Below are 21962 nucleotides of genomic sequence, written 5' to 3'. Positions count from 1 at the left end.
ACTTCTGCACACTATCGGGGTGTAATTATACCCACTTCTGCACTCTATCGAGGTGTAATTATACCTTCTGCTGCACTCCACAGGTGGAATTACATCCACTGCGCTGTTTGGGTGGGAGTTCCAGTACTTTTTGTCCCGGTGACAATAAGCAATAGCAGTATTCTTCCAAGTCAGGATGATGTGTGACTTGGAGGGGAACTTGTAGGGTGGTGTCATGTTCCCATACTGCTGCTGTCCTTGTCCTGCTTGTGGGAGATTTTAGAGTTTGGTATGTGCTGAGAAAGGAGCCTTGGTAAATTTGTTCAGTGCATTTTGTAGATAGTACACACTGATATCTCTCTCCAGTACATTGGTATTGGAAGCAGAAAGGAGTGCAATTGAAGCAAGCTTCTTTCTCCCTGGATGATGTCATGCCTCTTGAGTTCCGTTGTAGATGCATCTAGCCTGGGGAGTGGAGAGTACTTCATCACACTGTCGATTTGTAACTTTTAGGTGATGGGCAAGCTTTGGAGAGACAGAAGATTAATTATAAATCCAGATTTCTCAAAAGTTGACCTGCCCTTGTGGCTTTAGTATTTATAAAACTGGTCCAGCTCAAGTTCTGGTCAATGTTAATTCCCAGTCATATAGATAGTGGAGGATTTATGGTCATGCCATTGAATGTCAACGGGAGATGATTAGATTCTGTCTCCTGATCAAACACTTCATAGTAGCACAAGAAAAGTTTAATGAGCAACAAAATGATTCATAATTCTGCATGTTGACTGGTACCAAATAGGAAATGAGTTCTCGCAATTGTTTTTCATCTGAGCTTGGTGCTAGTGTAAATAAGACTAGAAATGTGAGCGTGCGTGAGTGGTGAGTAAGAGGACAGTTGTTCTATGGGCAGATGGCTGGTGTAAGGGAGATGAGGGGGCTGTTTTAGGTGAAACCCTCTTTGATGAGTCGTTGAGAAATTTAGCAGCTAAGGGGACAGGTGGGTGTGCTGCCCCCTCTCTTCCTGCTGCTCTTCCTCTTCCTTCTCCTCCTCCACTTTTCCTGCCCAGGTGGTGTCCTCTGAGTTACAAAATTGTGCAGCATGCCATGAAGTGGAGGTCACCAAAAAGACAGTTTAATTTTTTCTTTCTGTCTACAAACTGTGGATCCAGGAGGATCTGAAGACTGTCTCCATCCCATTTGTCTCTCACAAACTCCCCACTCTGGCACATACCGTAACATTGTTGCCAGTAAAGCAAATAGCACCATTTTTAAAAATGCTTTCTCAGGATGTGTGTATTGTTGGCAAGACCAACTTTTGTTGCCCATTCCTAATTGCTCTTGAGAAGGTGCTGGGGAGTTGCCTTCTTCAGTGACCATAGTCCATCTGTTCCCAGAAAATCCACAGTGCAGTTGAGAAGGCCGCTCCAGGATTTTAACCCAGTGACACTGAGGACACAGCAATAGAGTTCCAAGTCAGGATGATGTGAGACTTAGAGGGAAACATATGGCTGGTAGTGTTCCTGTTGCCCTCTAGGTTTTAGAGGTCACCAGTTTTTGAAAATGGTTTTGGCGAGTTGTTGTAGTGCACTTTACACGAAATGTGAGATGCAGCTGCTGCAGTGAGCTATGGTAGCGGGAGTGAATTTTGAAGATGGCAGATAGTATGCTTGCCAAATGGGCTGCTTTGTCCTGGATGGTGTTGAGCAATTTAAGTGTTTCTGGAGCTGCACTAATTCAGGCAAGTTGAGAATATTCCATTGTACCTTGTGGACAGGTTTTGGGGAGACAAGAGGTGAGATTACTGTCCACAGACTTCCTAGTCCTGACTGTATTAAAATCAGCAATTTGCCTTTGGAGCTATGAAAGCTATTGGCCGTTCACTCAAGTAATATGAGTGAGACTTGGAAGCCAGTGTTGGCTGCCCTCAGACCTTTGCATTGGACATTCTGCACAGCAACTATCCCAGGGCCAACAGTGGATGTGAAGTAGGTTAATTGTCCTGCAGACTTTCACCTCTCTAATACCAGCTTTTTGAGCCCAACTCTGCAGTCCTTCCAGTGTCTCGTTGAATGCTGCTTTTGTTGCCTGGCCCTCTAAGAATTTATCAAGTTTTAGATCGCCATTCAAATACAACAACATGAAAACCACCATGGAAAAAATTGAGCATTTGTTCAGCATTTTTAAGGTCAAGAAATGTCCCTAGCTACCTGAAAGGTATAAGAAATGGAGTGATGGAAGTTGATGCAAGTTCAGAGGAGGAACAGACAGCAAACTACAAAGAAGTAGACATTAAGAGGTATAAGGATATGGGTTTCGAATATCTTAAAGAAGGAAAATGAGAGGGTTTCAGGAAGAAATTCCAGAAGTTGGAACCTAACCAGGTTAAAAAAACACTGCTACCAATATCTGGTTACTTTAATTACTGCACATGATGTGCTTCTGAAAAACTGAATGTTAAAAGTGGGAGCTTGCGAAATGATGAAATTAAGTCTTGTCATGTAATAAGTGTGAGTTACGTTTCTGACCTGACTGCTTCTGAGATCAAACATAGGGATCAATTGGCATTGGAGAGCAGGAAATGGCAGACAAATAGTGGCAGTGCGCTAAGCAAGTGGACTCATCAACAGACCGAGAGCCCAGCACTTTTCTCTGTTAGTGGACAGGATCTCCAGTGTGCGGATAGCCCAGCTCCAAACAAGTTTTGATACCAGAGGTGGGGATGGAAGACAGATGCAGAAAGATCCTGTCCTAACATGAGTGGATGAGAGAATGGTTCCCCAATCCACTGAAGAGGCTGGGGGGGATCAGGTCCTGATATGTCAGGAGAGCCTGACAGATTCACAGATAATAGTGGGAATATTTCATTCAGGTTCCTTGAGACTTATCAACTGTGTTCAGCCAAACATTGAAGTTGTGTCTGAAAGTGGTACTTGAGAAAGGACCCTCATATGAGACCCACTCAAAGATGGAGGCATGATATTGGAAACTGCACTGAATAAGAGGATAATTATAGAGTGAATAGAGGATATGCAAAAGACAAGAGTTAGAGGAACAGGGTATTCTGGGGAGGCGAAGGAAATTACCGAGATGAATGGAGTCAGGATATTAGAGATATTTAAACACAGAGGATAAACATTGAGCCACTGGGGGCCAGGAACCCTTAAATAGCCAGGATTCATGGAGAAGCAGAATTCTGAATATGTTTGCGTTTACAAAGGAAGTAGCTGGAAACAAATCACAGTAGCATTTGAACAGTGAAATATGGAGGGCACTGAAAGACTGAAGGACTGAAGGCTGCAGTAGCAACAGGCAGAGGAGAGGTGCAGGAAGTAGGGATGGGCCAGCTCAAAGCTGAGTGTTACATTGAGTTTGATCCTGTTAAGACAACTGTGGGAATGGAGGCTGGAATTAGTAATTAGGGTGTGGAATTTGCAAACCATGTGCCTATGTGTTACAGGATTGCTACCTTCTTGAAATTACTGTCCTGTTTGATAAAAAAGGACATTGCAGCTATGGAAGTTCTTCCATATTGTTTAGAAGATCATCTAGCAAGCAACAATTTGATTTCAGATAGTCAAGATGGTTTCGTCAAGGGCAGGTCGTGTCTCACAAACCTCATTGAGTTTTTTGAGAAGGTGACCAAGCATGTAGATAAGGGTAGGGTAGTTGACGTGGTATACATGGACTTCGGTAAAGCCTTTGATAAGGTTCCTTTTCTCTTGCTGGCCTTGATCTTTTAGAATGTGGAGAATGGGGTTTGGGATAGATATTAAGCCTTCGTAGATACTGCAGTGCATTCTACCTATGGGACACACTGCAGCCACAGTGCAATGATGGCAGGTGGAGTAGATATGTATGTGGTAAATAGCCTGCCAATCTAGTGACATATTTTGGAACAACAAAAGATGCAAGATGAGTCAGAGTGTGTACAGATCTCCTGATCGGAATGATGTAATTTGGAAATACACAGTTTAGGGCAGCACATAACAAAAGTCCCAAAACCTATGATAAAGTCATGCCCAACTCTTTCACTTGTGTAGTTAAGCAGCCATAGTCAACAAATGTTGTGAGAGACAGTAACGGAGCAAGCTACAAAACGTAAGGGTGCAAATAAATAAGAAGTGAAAGAAGGAATTAAAGATTTTGCAAAGAACTTTAAAGCTAATAACTGCAGATTTTTATAGATCTATTAAGAACATTTCACCGATATATAGATCTTCCTTGATTTCCCATGAATAGGCAATGTAATGGACAATAACCTGAACGGGTCTCATTGTGTTCTTCTTTGTCATCAATCACTTTTCACAGAATATATCTATTCTCTGATTTCACTGCCACTGTCATCATATTTTGTCAAACTTGCACTAACTTCTGGTCTACCTCTTCCTATTCCATTGTTTAACATTTTTTAAAAGTTTAACAGTTTGGCTTCTCAGCCCAGATCGTTGATGTAAGTTAGAAACAATAGAGGTTGCAGAACAAGCGCCTCACGCCCACCCCCACACCCCAATATCCCACATCCTCCATCTCCTATCTATAACTCAAGAACACCGTCCCTCCTCTCCATCCCACAGAAACCTCAACAACCTCCAATAACTCCTCAAACAAACGCATTGTATTGTGTCCTTTAGACACTCTCTCATCTATTCCCAGGGATTACCCTGAATTCCCAAAGGTTTGACTTAATATTCATTCATTTGGAACATTAAAAAGGGCGTTTTGAAGTTAAGGTGCACCACGTCACAGGGATTTCCAAAGTTGTAATCGGGTAGCCAGTTCCTCAAAAAGTTTGTGGGTGTTGATCAGGCAGGAGCTACCCCTTTTGAGTTCATGAACTGTTAACTAAACCATTGTTATCTGCAGCTTGCCCGTCATTCAGTATGTTTCTGCTGGTTCTGCCTCAGACTTTGTTTGTTTATCTGTTCATTTTCTTCTGTGCTCCACCCTTTTGCGGTCCACAGACAATTTGGCACAGTTGTCGCTTGATTGCTTTTACTGTCGTTAAAAAAATGCCTGCTTTGCTCCCACCAGGACTAACCACCCCGAACCCCACTATTCTTTCAATTATCCTGGGATGGAAAAAAGATAGAGCGATGGTGTATTGTTCCTTTCTGGTTTTTAGTACCTGCATATTCTATCGTAGCACTGAAAAAAATATACCTCTCAGGTTTTGAGTTAATTATGATCAAGTGCTCAGCATTGGATTAAAAGTCACTTTTTTTGTTTCCTGTTGCTGCCCTTACTGTAGTTTATCAAATATGATGTCATTACACTGTATGTTGGAAGATTAGCACAACTTCCTTTTTTTACAAATCAAGTGTAGGCTTTCTGCAATAATTTGTGTGGGTAGAACGAGGACCTGTTAGAAGAACTTCTGTTTCAACAAAAATAAAGAACCGATTTCAATGTTTAATTCGCAAAATAGGTGGTAGTACAATTTTCAGATATTTTGTTCACGTGATTGCTGCACGGAATTCCCTTAGTTCTTTCTCCTCATCACACAGAAAGCTGCTGAGCAGGTTGTTGTGAATGGATTATTATACTTGCAAGAAAATAAATGTTGCATTAACATTTTAAAAGTCACTCACAGGATTTAGGCATCACTGGCTAGGCCAGCATACATTACCCCAGATGGCAGTTAAAAGCCAACCGCATTGGTGTAGATCTGGAGTCACATGTGGGTGAGACCAGACAAAGATGGCGGGTTTCCTTCCCTAAAGGATATTTGAACAACAATGGACAATGGTTACAATTAAAATTTCACCATTTGCAGTGGGCAGGATTCAAACCCATGCCTCCAGAGCACATTAATCTGTAGTTCTGAATTATTAGCCCAGTGACTTTAACACTAAGGCTAGTATCTTCTGTGATACTACTTAGAAATGCAGGAATCCATTTGCGTAAAATTCGTGTCTACTATTTTAGAAATCTCAACCCTCTTATTTTATGAATGTGTTGGCTCTGTTGATCAACAACATTGTACATGTCGCTTCCAACCCCAATTGTTTAAAGTCTTTAACCACCTAATCATAAAAATGAGCAACTCCACGAGAATATTGGGCGTTGCTACAATGACGTACAATAATCACAGAAGGTTGATAGGACTGCATAAGAATGTTGCTTTGAGGTGGCCCCTCATCTATTGCCTGAAATCATTTTAATATTGCAACTGGCAGTGATGATTGGTGTGCAGACCCCAGACATCAGAGACACAAAGGTGGTAATCAGTAGAGGCCCAATGATATATTTTCATGGGGCTGAATCATACCTTTTTATAAAATCCCAGACCCATCAAGTTTTTTTTTGTATTTAAGCCTTGCAAGTCTCTTGCTATGTCTTACCAAACTAACCTCATCAAGTACCTATCCCAGCACAATGGTGTCTCTCACGTCTAATTCTGGTCCAGTTTTACCACAATCCGTTCCCAGACAGGCCACCACCCAGTTGATATCCCTGTATTCAGCATCCCTTATGTCTGACCATCTTTAAGAGCCTGTTGTCCACCTGGCCTGTTGTCCATCTGACCTGTTGTCCATCTGGCCAAGCAGTGTCAGTCTGGAGCAGGCTGCATGGTTCCTGATATTTGCTCTGGACTTGGAAGACATGGGAATTTTGATGCCCCATTTTATTGTGGAGGCCTGGACTTCCTTTTGGATGAAGAGGTGTAAACAAAGACCTTCCTCGTGTCCTGGGACCAGCAGGTGGAGGTCACAATTCCAAACTGGTCTGAGGTTGCCACCCAGTTTCTGGTGTCTTAGGGGAGATGCCCAGTACTATGGGAAGAAGCTCACATGGCAGGGTATGTCTTTCTAATGCCTCACTCTGCTACTGTATGCACTTCCTACAAAAGGTAAGGCTCCCCACTCTCATTATTGCCTGCAGTATCTTTCCTCGCTCGCTGTTACCTGCCTAGGTTCTCTGCTTGACTCCTGCCGCCACTAACCGTGTCTGCCCTCTGCACGGCCTTGATCACTTGCTTGGGCCAACGTGCATCAAAAGTAATAGCTGTTCCACTCACTTTCACCTCCTATAGTACCTGCCTGCCCCTCATTCCAGTAGAAAAACGGCTGGCAGCAGAGCAGGAGGAGTTAGGACAGGTGTACACTGCCCAATGTTTGGCACCTCGTCCATTATGTGGAGAGCATCCTGACTCTAACCACCACAAGTAGCCGAGTGATGGTTTCCGAGCCCCTGCACTGCTAATGATGGCTGCTCTTGACTTACTGTGCCTGAACCCCTGACCGAAGACTATCTCTGTTGACTTTGATATCAAACTTCTTGGCTTTGTGCCAGTACGAAATGGCAAGGAATGACAGAAGCATTATGAGCCTGATATCTTTGGCTAAGATGGGGGGTGGTCAAAGCACTAAAAGGTAAGGCAGGGTAAGACTACTGAGTATCTGGGTATGTTCAGAGCAAGTGAATGCTATGAAAGTGAGTGAGTGAAGAGCTGGGAGATACACCCTGTTTCAGTTCCTGAGCTGAGTATGTGTTCCTGAATGCACAACAAGCCTGCTGCAGCATTACAATTATAGTTGTCAGCAATGATCCCTTGAAGCTGCATAGCCGCTCCAAGATTCCACGCATGATTGGCATTAACACACTGACTACGGCATTGACTGCTGGGTTTGTGTAGTTGCTCCAGAGGGGTTGCTGGTTGCCAGTTCAGCCAAGGTGCAGTATTGAAGTGCAGAAGCCTATAAGTGCATCAGAGATGTGCCATGAAGGTTCTTAGAGACTGGAACGTTGGATGTCAGGGTTGGTGGACATAGGCTTCATGCGTGGTCTGTGACCAAGGAGCATGCCCTGAGATTTGATTGGTGATGTACAATTGGGAGGTCCTTCAGAGCAATGGCAAGCTGATTTCCCTATTGACATCTAGCTTGTCTTGTACATTTTGGACAATAGGAACTAAATATTAATGAGGCAAAGGGGGCTGTTTACAAGGCATTTAACAAGCAGCAATTGCCCTTAATTGGCAACTCCCTGCTTCCCAACAAGAAACTCACTGCATCGCTTGTCAAAAGTATAAAAGATAAAATAAGATGGTCCTGACTTCAGCCTCACCCTTCTCATCCAGTTCTGTCACAAATTTTGCCAGAGTCAACGTCATCCAGACCACTTTAAGTTTCTGCTCATGAATTCAATGGGCCACTGCTGGTCTCTGATTATCTTAGGGTGACAGTAGTTTTGAGGTGCAAGAGCACCAGCAGGCAAAGAGAGGAATTATGCAAGAACGTCGAGTGCTTTGCAGTAACTTTATGTCCACAGTACAATACATCGTCAAGGAGGCATTGAGTCCCATTGATTCTGTACAGTTGACATTGCCTTTTAATATCTAATAATACAATTGCAAGGCCTCCATGTAAACTCTGGTTTGCTAATGTCTTTCAGGGAATCCTTACCTGGTCTGGGATACACATAACTCCAGACCCACAACAATGTGGTTGACTCTTAACTGCCCTCAGGGATAGGTAATAAAAACTGACCTGACCATTTATGGCCTCATCCTGTTAACAAATAAAAAAAATTCTTGTTGCTCTCAGTAAACAAATCTCTCCTAAATGTGTTAATATATTTAAAAAACCTTTAAAAGGAATTTCAATTGAACTTCATGAGATTGTTTTTCTTACCCAATGTAGATTTTTTAAAAATCCATATCTGCTTTGCACAAATGCTTTTTGGAACTTGCCGCAAGCCCAGGAGCTGCTAAACTTGTAGATTAGAGAGTTATGACTCCACTCAGTCAACCTGAGATGTCTATGATTCAAGATACCCTCCTGGACATTCATACAAAATCTAAAAGTAACTTCAATGCTGCCTGTACCATCACACATGAAGAGGCAATGGCCTGGTAATATTATCTCTGGGCTACTATTCTAGAGATAGCACAAGTTAAGATAAAGACAGATAGCAAATGTTTCTATTAAAGATGGATAACAAAAGTTTATATTAAAGACAGATAGCAAAAGTTTCTATAAATATATAAAATAAAAAACAGTGACTAAAGTAAGCATTGGACCTTTAGAGGATGAGAAGGGGAGTTTAGTTATGAGATATGATGAAATTGCCGAGGCATTGAACAGTATTTTGTATTGGTCTTTACAGTGGAGGACACTAATAATGTGCCAGGAATTGACAAAGACAATGAGGAACTGGAAACCATCATTATTAAAGAAGAGATAGTGTTGGGCAAGCTAATGGAGCTAAGGATTGGTAAGTCTCCTGGCCCTGATGGAATGCATCCTAGGGTGCTAAAGAAATGGCAGGAGAAATAGCAGGTGCACTGGCGGTAATTTTCCAAAATTCACTGCAGTCTGGGGCAGTCCCAGCAGATTGGAAAACAGTTTAAAAAGGGAGGTAGACAAAAGATGGGGAATTAGAGACCAGTTAGCTTAATCTCTGTAGTGGGGAAGATGCCTGAGTCAATTATCAAGGAAGAATTAACAAGGCATCTTAATAGAAATTGTCCTGTGGGGCAGACACAGTATGGGTTCATGAAATGCAGGCCATGCTTGACAAATCTTTTGGAATTCTATGAAGACATTACAAGCAAGATTGACAAAGTGGACCCAGTGGATGTGGTTTATCTAGATTTTAACAAGGTGCCACACAAGAGGCTGCTGCATAAGATAAGGATGCATGTTGTTAGGGGTAAAGTTTTAGCATGGATAGAGGAGTGTTTGACTGACAAGAAGCTAACAGTGGGGATAAATTAGTGCTATTCTGGTTCACAGAGGAGGTTCACTAGGTTGATTCCGGAGTTGAGGATGTTGGTTTATGAGGAGAGGCTGAGTAGACTGGGATTATATTCATTGGAATTCAGAAGATTAAGGGGGGATCTTATAGAAACATATAAAATTATGAAGGGAATAGATAAGATAGAAGTAGAGAGGATGTTTCCACTGACAGGTAAAATCAAGACAAGAGGGCATGGCCTCAAGATTAGAGGGGGCTGATTTAGGACTGAATTGAGAAGGACCTTCTTCACCCAGAGGGTTGTTAATCTATGAAATTCCCTGCCCAGTGAAGTAGTTGACACTACTTCAGTAAACTTTTTTTAAAGCTAAGGTAGATTTTTTTTGCACAATAAAGGAATACGGGATATGGTCAGAGTGAGGTAAGTGGATCTGAGTCCACAAAAAGATCAGCCATGATCTTATTGAACGGTGGAGCAGACGTCAAGGACCAGATGGGTGAAAGTGAAGACTGCAGATGCTGAAGATCAGAGTCGAGAGTGTGGTGCTGGAAAAGCACAGCCGGTCAGGTAGCATCTGAGGAGCAGAAGAGGAACTTCTTCAAGATAGGCATACCTTGAAGGACTTTTGCCCGAAACGTCGACTCTCCTGCTCCTTGGATGCTGCCTGACCTGCTGTGCATTTCCAGCACCACACTTGCGACTCAAAGGACCAGATGGCTTGCTACTGCTCCTAGTTCTTATATTGTTATATTCTTATGTTCAGAGACTCAGGTAAAGTCCTGGGACCAGGGTTCAAATGCCATTATGGCAGAATTTGAATTCAATAAAATCAGGCAAATGGTACTAGCTTCGTTGGCTTGGATCAGTTGGACTGAAGGTCTGTTTCCGTGCTATATGACTCTGAACAAAAGATGTAATCTATATATGCCAATGTATTTCCAAAACTTTTATCTGCTCCACATTTCCAGTACCTGCCAGTTTTTTTTTAAAAATAATCTCAACAAATATTATAGCCAGATCATACTTTGTTTGTGTTAGTCACACCAATTAACAGATTCTCCTCTGCATACTGAACAATGTGCGAAACGAACATGGAGAAACGAATGTCCAGAAAAACGACTAGCATTATGATTACGCATTTCTTCCATCCTCCCAACTCCTACTCACCCTCACACTATGTATACTTCAGGGAGAAGCAAGAAAAAAAACAAGGGAAAACCCTACTGCTTTCATGGAGTATGTCACACTACCCTGTTATGTGTCTGATACTAATTGCTTAAGCAATGTGGGTCATCTTTCATCAAAAACACTGACCATTTGAGAGATATCATTAGTCTTTTAAACTCAAAAGTGTCTTGCTGTATAGGTCAATGAATGATGGAACAACATATAATTTCCAAATCCTAAATTGTTTATAAATGTCGTTGTAATGTTATTTTAGCTGCCTTTTATGTCACATAACTTCAAGGGACCAAACAGCACCACCGACTTGCCCAAATTAATATCCCTTGGTGAAAATAAAGCCAAATCAGACTTTTGCACTTATTTATCCTTTAAGCATCTTAAACTGCATGAGTAACCACATGTCGCCATATTTCCTGCCTATCACCTACCACGTTACCTGCCCCTAGCAGTATGGTATGACCACTGGAAGATGTCATCCTTCTTTCCAGATACCACCCCCTCCCACTCCTTCCTTTCATCATTTCACCTTTTCTCCCACCTCCCAAACCATTGCCAATAAGTCAGGAAGATTCATCCCAAAATTTCAACTGTGTGATTTTTTCCATCAGGGTTGTGAGATTTTAGGAAGACTTCAAGTTGTAAGCAAGTCATCCTCAGCAGTCCCTCACAGACAAGGATGACTCTCTTCCATTTTCGGGGTGAGTGCTTAGGTGGCTGTGTAGACTATTGTGGCTACTGGAGGCTCTGTTACACTTGGGGCAGGTGGTAGTTATGGGAAGGGGTGGGTGGGGCAGCATGCTCCTTTCCCTGTTTTCGCCTGGCTTTGCTTTCTTCCTGATAGCAAGTCTCAAGGTGTTTGATGTCTTCTCAAATGCTGCTCTTCCACTTTGGACGGTTTTGCTCTAGTGATTCCCAGGTGTCTGTGAGAAAGTCGCACTTGGCCAGTGAGGTGCAGAGGCTGGATAATGCAGATGTGGAAAACAGGCCAAAAGGGTGATAGAAGATAGAAGACAAAAAGAGAGAAAGTAAGCAGCAAAACTGTAAGCAAGGCAAAAGGTAGTGGTGGTAGAACAGGTACAAAAAGAAAGGAAGTGTCAAAAGGAAGTGTGAATGGCAGAATCGGAAATGTCATCTGAAAACAAAGTAACAATACAAAACAAGGAAAGTAAAGGGAGACAAAGTAAGAGGCAGAGTTTATGTAGTTAATGCTTTGTTCTCTTCCATAGATTACAGTCTTTGACCCTGGCAGCTGTTTGAAATCCCCAAATCAATGGTAGGAATGACTGAAAACCAAAATGCTGAAGGTCACAGAGGATCAGGCAGCATCCATGCAGAGAAAGCAACCTAGCATTTTGAGTCTAAATGACTCTTCAGACTTCATCAGACATACAAAGTACCATTTAAGGTATTGATTTATTTGTACAAAGTTTGCATAAGATTTATTGGGAAGATATGAGAATTTCATAAAACAAAGAATGCTGAAAGGATGCTGAAGATATGAAACAAAAACAGAAGTTATTGGAGAAACTCAACAGGTCTGGCAGCATCTTTGGAGAGGAAGCAGAGTTAATATTTCACGTCCAGAGACCTGAGTTCTTGTTCTGAAAAGTACCAATGTATTCAACATGTCAACTGTGCTTTCGCTCCACAGCTGCTGCCAAAGCCACTGAGTTTCTCCAGTAATTTCTTGCTGTGTGTCTGCAGATTGTTACCTTTTGAGACATGCACAACATGTCAGCCTCCTGTATTATTTTTGATAGCATGTCCAAAAAGGAATAACAGGTGTTGGGACAGAGAAGAAAATGCCAGCAACAAGTAATTATATCATCTACCATCATCAAAATGGTCACAACATTACCATGCAGCTATATGGATGACAAAAAAAAAACATTTCTCGATCTTTGGAGTGTACTACTACCTACTCATCCATTTAATGGCTCTTTCCTGATCAGGTTCCCTTGATTGTTTGAAGTTCCCTACATTTGTTTAAACTATGTGACCATTTTTCCAAGTCCCAGTTATGCTGTTTCACAAAGAAAATCTAAGCCTACAGCTAAAAAAACAAAAGGACTACAGATGCTGGAAATCAGAATTTGCTGGGAAAGCTCAGCAGCTCTAGCAGCATCTGTGGAAAGAATTCAGAGTTAACTCCAATCTTAATTGTGATTTCCCTCCACGGATGTTGCTCGACCAGCTGAGCTAACTCAGATGTTAACTCTGATTTCTCTCCACAGATACTGCCAGACCAGCTGAGCTTTTCCAGCAATTTCTGTTTTTCTTTCAAAGCCTACAGCAGTTGCCTGCCTGATTAGGTCATGCTATTCAGGTAGATGGTAATGTGATAAGAGTGAGATACCCCTGCCCACTTTAATAGCCACCTAATTTCTTAACAGCCAGTGAAAAGAGTTGCCAATGTTTAATGATGTAAGAAGTCCCATCATTGTGGCGGCATGGTGGCTCAGAGGTTAGCACTGCTGTCTCACAGAACCAAGGTCCCAGGTTCGATTCTAGCCTCAGGCGACTGTCTGTGTGGAGTTTGTACATTCTCCCTGTGTCTGCGTGGGTTTGCTCTGGTTTCCTCCACGGGACAAAGATGTGCAGGTCAGGTGAATGGGCCATGTTAAATTGCCCATAGTGTTAGGTGCATTAGTCAGAGGGGAAATGGGTCTGGGTGGGTTACTCTTTGGAGGGCTGGTTGGGCTGAAGGGCCTGTTTCCACACTGTAGGGAATCTAATCTAATTATCCATCATAACCACCTCATTTGCACTAATTTATAATCGGATTGCTAAGAAAATAGCAAAAGAGAATTTAAAGTATTGAAGAAAGTGTTTTCAAATGCAGGTGATGACTCAGTATTCTTTGGCAGTTTGTTTTTCTTTTGCTTTCTGTCAACTTATTTTCTTTTGTGCCATTTGTTGAGCAGTTATCTGTCTGTCTTATATTTCAGACATGTATAGAAATCACATGCATAAAGCATGAATAGACATCAGAGCAGAGGATCACATACACAAAACCAAGCTTGCCTAATATTTTTGTTCCACTTCTGTTTCATGGATTAAGTCAAACAGGTTAAATTACATGTGTGCAGGTCTGCTTACCTGAATTTGCCCCATGGACTGACCCCAGATGATCATTTACGCCCAGCAGCAGCAACAACAACTTTTATTTGTATAGCACTTTTAATGGAACTTCCTAAAGGCTCCTCAGGGGCCTATGGTCATGAAAATATGACTAATGCAATATTAGCAAATTGTCAGAACTCAGTGTACAGTCAACACTGATTTGCTTGATATAGTTAATGAGGCTTAATTTTCTAGCAACCTTGACTCCCCTTTCCCCCCATTGCATGACATTGATCATGAATTTCATAGTGAAATTACTGAATTTGTATAGTTTGCAACTCAGAGGGTTTCCTTCCTCATCCCACATTGCCTAGTTACTTAAGCATCGAGGATAGTGTATACATTACGTTTAATGTTACTTTATCAATAAATTCTGGGCCACTATAAAGATTTGTTTGGAAGTGCCTAAGCAGTAGTCATGAATGATATCCTATGTGATTATGAAGGTAGTCTATCCTCCTTCATCCATCTCAACTGGCTATAGCCTTTGACATGGTTAACTACGTCATCTCTCTCCAACGTCTCTTTACCAACATCCAACTGAGTGAGACTGTTATCACCTGGTTTCAATTGTATCGATTCAATTGCAATCAAAACTCCCTCCGATGGTTTCTGTTCCCATTCCCACACCATTCTTTTTTGTGATCCCAAAGATCAATTTTTGCCCCTCTCTTATTTCTCAGCTGCATTTAGCCCCCGGTGAAATCACTCCAAACATCAGTCCATCAACAACAGTTCTATGTCCCCACCAGCTCTGTAAGCCTTTTTAATGTCTTTAAATTATCAGACTTCTTGTCCAGTATCCATTGATGAGCAGCAACTTCCTCCATCAAAATATTAGGAAGAGTGAAGCCATTATCTTTTGTCCCTTGCCTTAAATTCCATTCCCTGTCAACCGACATGATCCTCCAACTCGACAGCTGTCAGAGGTGAGTCAAGTTGTTTGCAACATTGGTCAGTTTTGACCCTACGATGAGCTTCTCACCAATATCTGTGCCATCAATTCACCTCTCTAACACCATCTGATAGTAACCCCAACCACTATTTTCCTTCTGCTAAAATCTGCCGTCCGATGTTTGAGACCTCCAGGCTTGACTGTCTCAAAGCAAGGAGAAAGTGAGCATTGCAGATGCTGGAGATCAGAGTCTAAATGTGTGGAGCTGGAAAGGTACAGCCGGTCAGGCAGCATCCGAGGAGCAGGAGAATCGACGTTTCGGGCATAAGCCGAATTACCCATCCAGACCCATTTCCCCTCTGACTAACGCACCTAACACTATGGGCAATTTAACATGGCCAATTCACCTGACTTATGCCCGAAACCAATTCATCTGCAATCCTAACTTTCCTCCCAAACTCAAACCTTTAAAATTTGAGGTCAATCATTCACTTATCATCCACACGCTCAACAGTCTAAAATGACTTTCAAGTTAAACAATGGCTCCATTTTAAACATTGCAGCCTTGTTTTCAAAAATTGACCCTTTGATTTCTCTGAATTGACATTTTGTATTCCAGCCTTGACATGATCCCTGCATTTATCCCATTCAGGCTTCTTGAATTGATTTACCATTATTGGACATGCGTTGACTGCCAAGGCCTGAAGCGCTGGGACTCACTCCCTAAACACTGGCAGCTCCATTTCTTCCCCACTCTAAGATGCTAAAATTATACCTATTTTTCCGACTAAATTTTTGGTCACTTGCCCCATTATCTCTTCATATGACTCAGTACCAAATTCTGTGTGATAATGCAAAGGCACCATACTAGTACTTGTTATTGTGTGTGTAGATACAAAGGGAGGAAATTGCCTAAGACCTTAAACTAGGTATGCAGATTGCAATGTGTGATTAACATGTACCTTTTTCATGTTTTAAGGCAATGGACATACAAACGACCCCGTTCACGAACAAACCAGTTTACGAACAGGATTGTATGTAAAAGTTTGCTTCAACGTACGTACAAAATTCAAGGTACGAACAAAGGTACAAACGCAAAATGCCCGTGTGCGACCACGTGGTTTCATTGTTCTGCTTTGCTGCGCACTTGTTGAACGCAAAGCATCTCTGGCCCCGCGTATCTCATTCAGTTCGTCTTTGGCGCGTGTGCTGTGAACAGCGTTTGTTGCTACGTCCAAGCATTCTTATGCTATCCGAGCAATGGGAAACATTGATTTAGTTCGCGAACTTTTCGGTTCGCGAACTGGATCCCGGAACGGATTAAGTTCGTAAGTCGAGGCGCTACTGTATTTCTTGCTGGTTGCTTAATATGATCGTATTGTGGATCTGGTGCTAAGCGTGTTATTGAATGTTGGCACAGCTCACCTTCACAGCTACTCGCTTTACTGTTCTAGAGCTGAAAGGTTGCCTGCCAACACCAGCAAATTTCAGGAAATACTTGCATGCTTTACTCCTCACTGAGCTTCATATAAGTGAATTACTCCTTAAAGACGCTCAAATGATAACACCTCCGGCTGAGAGCCTTTCTACCTTTGTTCTATCTCCCTCTGAAAACAGGTTGTCCTCCTCTTTCCAATTTCTTCTCAGTCTTTCTGACCTGCAGGTGAAGGAGGATGGCAAGGTCAGTACACATGGCTGGGAGCAAATGTTCTGAATCAACCCTGGAGAAATCTGGACCAAGACATCATAGAATCCCTACAGTGTGGAAGCAGGCCATTCGGCCCATTGAGTCCACGCTAACCCTGTGAAGAGCTTCCCACTGACACTCAAACCCCTACCCTAGCCCTACAGCCCTGTATTTCCCATGGCTAATCTACCTAGCCTTCACATCCCTGGATACTATGGGCAATTTACCATTGCCAATCCACCTAACCCACACATCTTTGGACGTGGGAAGAAACCGGAGCACCTAGAGGAAACCCATGCAGACACATGGAGGCCAAGATGGAATCGAACCCTGGTGCTGTGAGGCAGCAGTGCTAACCACTGACCAACCATACTGTCTTTGCTTGCAACACTCCCTGCAGATTTCACCAACTTACCTTTCAGCACTTCAACAGGGGCTGGTAGATATCAACGAGAAACTCATGGTGAAGTTACAGTGACCATTGCCTACTAGACTGCAGGACTGCTCTCTCATTTGACTGAGACAACTAGTGGTGGTTTAAACCTGAGAGTTACCACACCTCAAGCGAAGGGCGGAGTTTGAGAGGGCAGGTTCTTCATGGTAACCTCAGCTGGTGTGGAAATTGAGCCCATGCTGTTGATGTCACTCTACATTGTAAACCAGCCATCCAACCAACTGAGCTAAGTAATCCCCTTACCACAGTGAAAAACTAACCTGCACATAAAAACAGAAAGTCAGCAGGTCTGTCAGCGTCTATGGAGAGAGAAGCAGAATTAGAATTTCAGGTCTGTGACCCATTAGCAAAGCTAATAGAGAGGCCTTAGTTGGAGCATTGAGGACAAAAATGACTCTTCTCGAGTCATCAGGGTTACACATGGACTGAACTCACAAGTTGCCTACTTTGCATAGTCCAAAGTGTGCTCCTAATTCTTGTACTAACAGCTTCACCAACATGATGTCACAGGCTGTATGGGACATGTGTGTATGCAGTATGTTGCCCACTTTGCACTCAACGCAGCAGCTGTAACCCCAAAACTGTATGTACTGCATATCCAAAATCTGCAGCTCAGATTTGTGAACTTGGTATCTACGCCATACCAAAAATCTAAACTCAACCAATGTTTCCTGACCAAACCACTTGAATTCCTGTTCTAGTATCTCACCACACAGCGTGGGGGAAATAACTCCTCCTTGTTCGCGCAATTAAAATGGAATAGATCCATTTCCCACCCATTCCTGCTAATTTCTAACTTGTAACGTCATTACATGGGTTGCTCACTGGAATTGAGCAGGAGCATCATGCATAATTGCTCATCAGGTTCCTGTGATATCAAATCCTGTTGAAATGCTAACTAAGGGTGACTAGCTGAAGTAAGTTAGCAACTCCTGAGAAAGACAAAGTAGTTGTCCAGGTAGAAAAATAATCCTTTGTGAGGCCAAGAGTAGCAACAAAATCATCTTAACTTAGAAAACTGTCACCTTTAATGAGTGAATAACATATTGAAGACCCGTCAAATTCAGTTATTCGGAACCTCACAAGACAGCAAACATCTTCTCTGATCCAACCTAAAGACAAAATAATTAACCAATCGAAAACACTAACGCTCTCGTTTTGCTCGAGGGTAGAGTCATAGAGTCATAGAGCTGTACAGCATGGAAACAGACCCTTCGGTCCAACCCGTCCATGCCGACCAGATATCCTAAAAGGAAATACTTCTGTTTGGCACCAGCATATTTTGGCTAGTTTTATTTGAACAGTACCAATGCAGGGATAATGTCCATAATTTTTAATTTTGATGCAATTCCATTTCACTTTTCCTCCCTGAGTCCACCCACTTCAACGAAAATGGTACCAACAAATGCTGGAGATAAACCGGGTAACAGGTAATTTGATGAGTTCTGAATGGCAGATTGTGCCAGTGAAAGGAAAGAACTTGATGGATTGAGGGTATGAAGTAGCGAGAATCTAGAAACACAATTGAAAACAGAACAGTCATGTTACTTTTTTTCTTGGTTATACTGAAAACACCCAAATCAAAACTGAATCTGTAGTTAACCACAGTAACTGCCAACTACATGATGCCTGGTTCACTAACTTAATATTTGCTAATGACAACCAATAATAAATAGGAATAAATAACATAATTCAAGGCAATGAAATGCATGACTGTTTCATACATTCTACTAGACCCATTACCTGGTTATACAAAATCATTATATGCTTTATATTAGATTTGGCATTCTTTTAATGCTGTTATTTATCCATTGTCCCTTGATTTTTGGGAGACCTCTCCTCAGAGTCCCAGTTTTCTGCTATGACTCTTCATGTGACAGAACAAGTCAATTCTCAAGCCTTAGCGAACACCCACCCAGGACACATGGGCAGGGCAAGATGTTCTTCTGTGCAAAGGATCTGCAATTGATACACTAAGATAATGTTCATTTGAGTTGACTTACATACTTTAGTTATTCACCAAATTAAAAGGTAAGAGCAAAGCAACAAGAATTCAGATTATTTCCTAGCATTACCTTTTACCAAGAAATAATATCAGAGCACCTTCTATATTTGTAACATCATTCAAATCTGTACAGTTTCTATTAGTAGTGTCAATTACTGAGGTTTAAGCTGTAGGAGTTGGTATCATGATGCCTCTTAGAAATATACAGTCATTTACTAATTTGGGTCTACGGACTGACTAGGTTTACAGTGGGCAAAAGTGAGGACTGCAGATGCAGGAAACCAGAGTTTAGATCAGAGTGGTGCTGGAAAAGCACAGCAGGTCAGGCAGCATCCGAGGAGCAGGAAAACCAACGTTTCGGGCAAAAGCCCTTCATCAGGAATAGAGGCAGGAAGCCTCCAGGATGGAGAGATAAATTTATCTCTAGGTTTACAGTGGTACAGGAAAGCCAGTAGTATGACTTAAGAAGAGGCTTATGCGTTTATTGCATGATGGCAATCAAGTACAAGTTATATCAGTAAATTAGGCACTGTTGGTGGGACTGAGAAGACCCAGGAAAAAGGGCTTTACTCTACAAGGTCCTAAGATAAGTTCCCTTTCCCCAACTAGATATTTATGACATCTTCAGATTGGTGGAGCTTAATGCAGTCTCCAACATTAACTGCTTCAGGACCATTATCTTATGCAACACAATGCAGGAATGTTGAGGAAGATCAGCTATCATCTTATTGAATGGAATGCCTGCTCCCGCTCCTATGTAGACTGACTTCAAACATTTTTAAAAAGAATTTGGAAATTGAAGAATCCTCTTGAATAACTCTTCCAGTTGCCTACTTAAAATGAATTGATTGCCCTATAAGCTGTGAAAATAATTGTGGTTAGTGGTAAGCATTGTTGTGTGAGTGAATTTGAATACAAATGCTTCACGTGCTCTGCCATACATGATTGATGTTGATCTGAGCAGATAATGTAACTCTAGCTCCTGATCTAGCTGTTGACACTTACTGTTGGTAGGTTCAGCACAACAAGAACACGACCTTGATTGTCATATTATGCAAGGCTACAGGGCTAGTTTGGGAAAGTGGTACTGATGTAAGTAGTGGTGTATTTTTGATTGTATAGACTCAGTCGGCCAAAGGGTCTCTTGTTCTGCAGATTCTATGATTCTGTGAATTGGATCTAAATTGATAATAAACAAAAAAATCACACAACATCAGGTTATAGTCCAACAGGTTTATTTAGAAGCACTAGTTTTCGGAGCGCTGCTCCTTCATCAGGTGGTTGTTGGAAGCCACATCGTTGAGTTTAATCTAGTGATGCTGAAGATTGCATTGAAAATGCTTTACATTTTATCGGACTGATGTTTGTCTTCTAAGAATGCTCCATTTTGTAATACCAATACATCACTGTTATCAATGCTCAGCAATAACTATTTGCAAGAAAGGTTTGCACTGGGTTTGCTGAGTTTTTCCAGTCAGTTTGCTTGTGCCTGCCTTGGTGACATACTCTTCCCCAGTTTTATTTCTGTAGTGTTTCCAAATATCCATATGAAGGAGGAAACTTCAGCATTACTATATTTCATCAGCTACTATTGTGTACCAAATCACATGTTTAATCTGTGGCTTAATATTCAGAACAGGAAACAGCAATGGAGAATATGAAGGCAGTGATATAGAACTAGCTGCAAATCTCTATGCTCCAGTAAACTTCACTAATTACATGCAGTTTCAAGGAATATCTGCTTTTTCAGTGCAAAAAGAACACAGACTCTAATGGAAGCAAGTGAGTTGTGAAGTGTTTTAAGATCTGTAAGCTATGTTCACTATTCGGGGTGGAATTGTTGCATTTAAACGCACTTTATTTATGTTTCTGTACTGTAAATTAATTTTCTGCTAACTTTCACAAAATAGAAGTAAAACTAAGAGCTGCACCCAGGCTTTCCTGTGAAATTCCCACAAGAATTGAAATTAACTTTCTTCATTGCTGAAATGATAGGACGCTCATAAGAAGGTAGCATATCGATCTGCAGTGTTTCGAATTTGGATGATCATAATTTCAAGCAATCTTCCTGTCAACTCGTTAAAGATACAGAAATGGTTCTGAGGTATCTAAGGAAGGAAGTATAGCACCCATTTTCTTTCAGGCCATTCTTGCTGTTTTGAATAGCTATATTTAGAATGTTTTGTTTTTCTTTCAAAATGCAGTGCTTATTTCTGTCAGGAATAAATACAGTCATTATTGCTACATTCCAGGCCTTTTGGTCCTGGTATTGATTTACCTATAATTCAGTACTTTATGACTCTGTTTATCAGAAAGTTTCCAATATATACAAGTGAGTTTTTCTTCCATCATTTCCCATGGGGCCTTGAGCCCAATCCAGTCTTAAACCTGGGGAACGCTTGTGCTGTTAGAACATTGAATAGCATGAAAAAAATAGAAGAGCAGATATGACATGTTTGAAGCAATAAATCTGGTGAACATTACCAATTAGGTCATGTGATTCCAAATCTATTTTCTAATCGACCTGTTCAGAGATGGCCTTATACACCTCTGGAGCAGGTGGGATGTGAACCTGAGCTTCCTAAATCAGAGGTAGAGACTCTACCACTATGCCATAAGAGGCCCTCCATGTTTGTTTTTAACAGCAGTCTGGCAGCTTCATGATTATTGTTAATGTGAATTATCCTTCTATTTATATACTTCATTGAGTACAATGCTAGAGATTACTAACTTTGAGGTCTACTGGCTAGTTTCTTTCCTAGTTCCCTAAGCATTACTTGCAGGACATCATCTCACTTTCTAGATAGGACCTTGTTACTGAAATGGGCCAGGGACACTTGTGTCATCATTCAGTGATATTCTTGACCTTGGCATCAGGGAGGCAGTGTGCATCATTGACTTACGCCTGCCACTGCAGCAAGGCTTGCCTGCTCC

At 41.7% G+C, this 21962-nt stretch overlaps 1 long non-coding RNA gene across 4 annotated transcripts in view; it reads left to right on the top strand.

The window, feature by feature from the left end:
- The window catches only part of LOC140464920 (uncharacterized), a 107376-nt gene that overhangs the window by 72606 nt on the left and 12808 nt on the right, over positions 1 to 21962 (top strand). For 2 of the 4 annotated variants that reach the window (XR_011955019.1, XR_011955021.1), the window contains 2 exons: positions 12091 to 12269; positions 15862 to 15956. This is a non-coding gene — a long non-coding RNA (uncharacterized lncRNA). Of the gene's footprint in view, positions 1 to 9087; positions 9196 to 11472; positions 11563 to 12090; positions 12270 to 15861; positions 15957 to 21962 lie in introns of all 4 variants that reach the window. The other 2 variants (XR_011955018.1, XR_011955020.1) reach the window with 2 other exon arrangements.

This window comes from Chiloscyllium punctatum, chromosome 41 (genome assembly GCF_047496795.1).
Source record: "Chiloscyllium punctatum isolate Juve2018m chromosome 41, sChiPun1.3, whole genome shotgun sequence".
NCBI lineage: Eukaryota > Metazoa > Chordata > Chondrichthyes > Orectolobiformes > Hemiscylliidae > Chiloscyllium > Chiloscyllium punctatum.
Note: the sequence above shows the minus strand (reverse complement) of the source record. Positions and strands in the feature narration are given on the sequence as shown.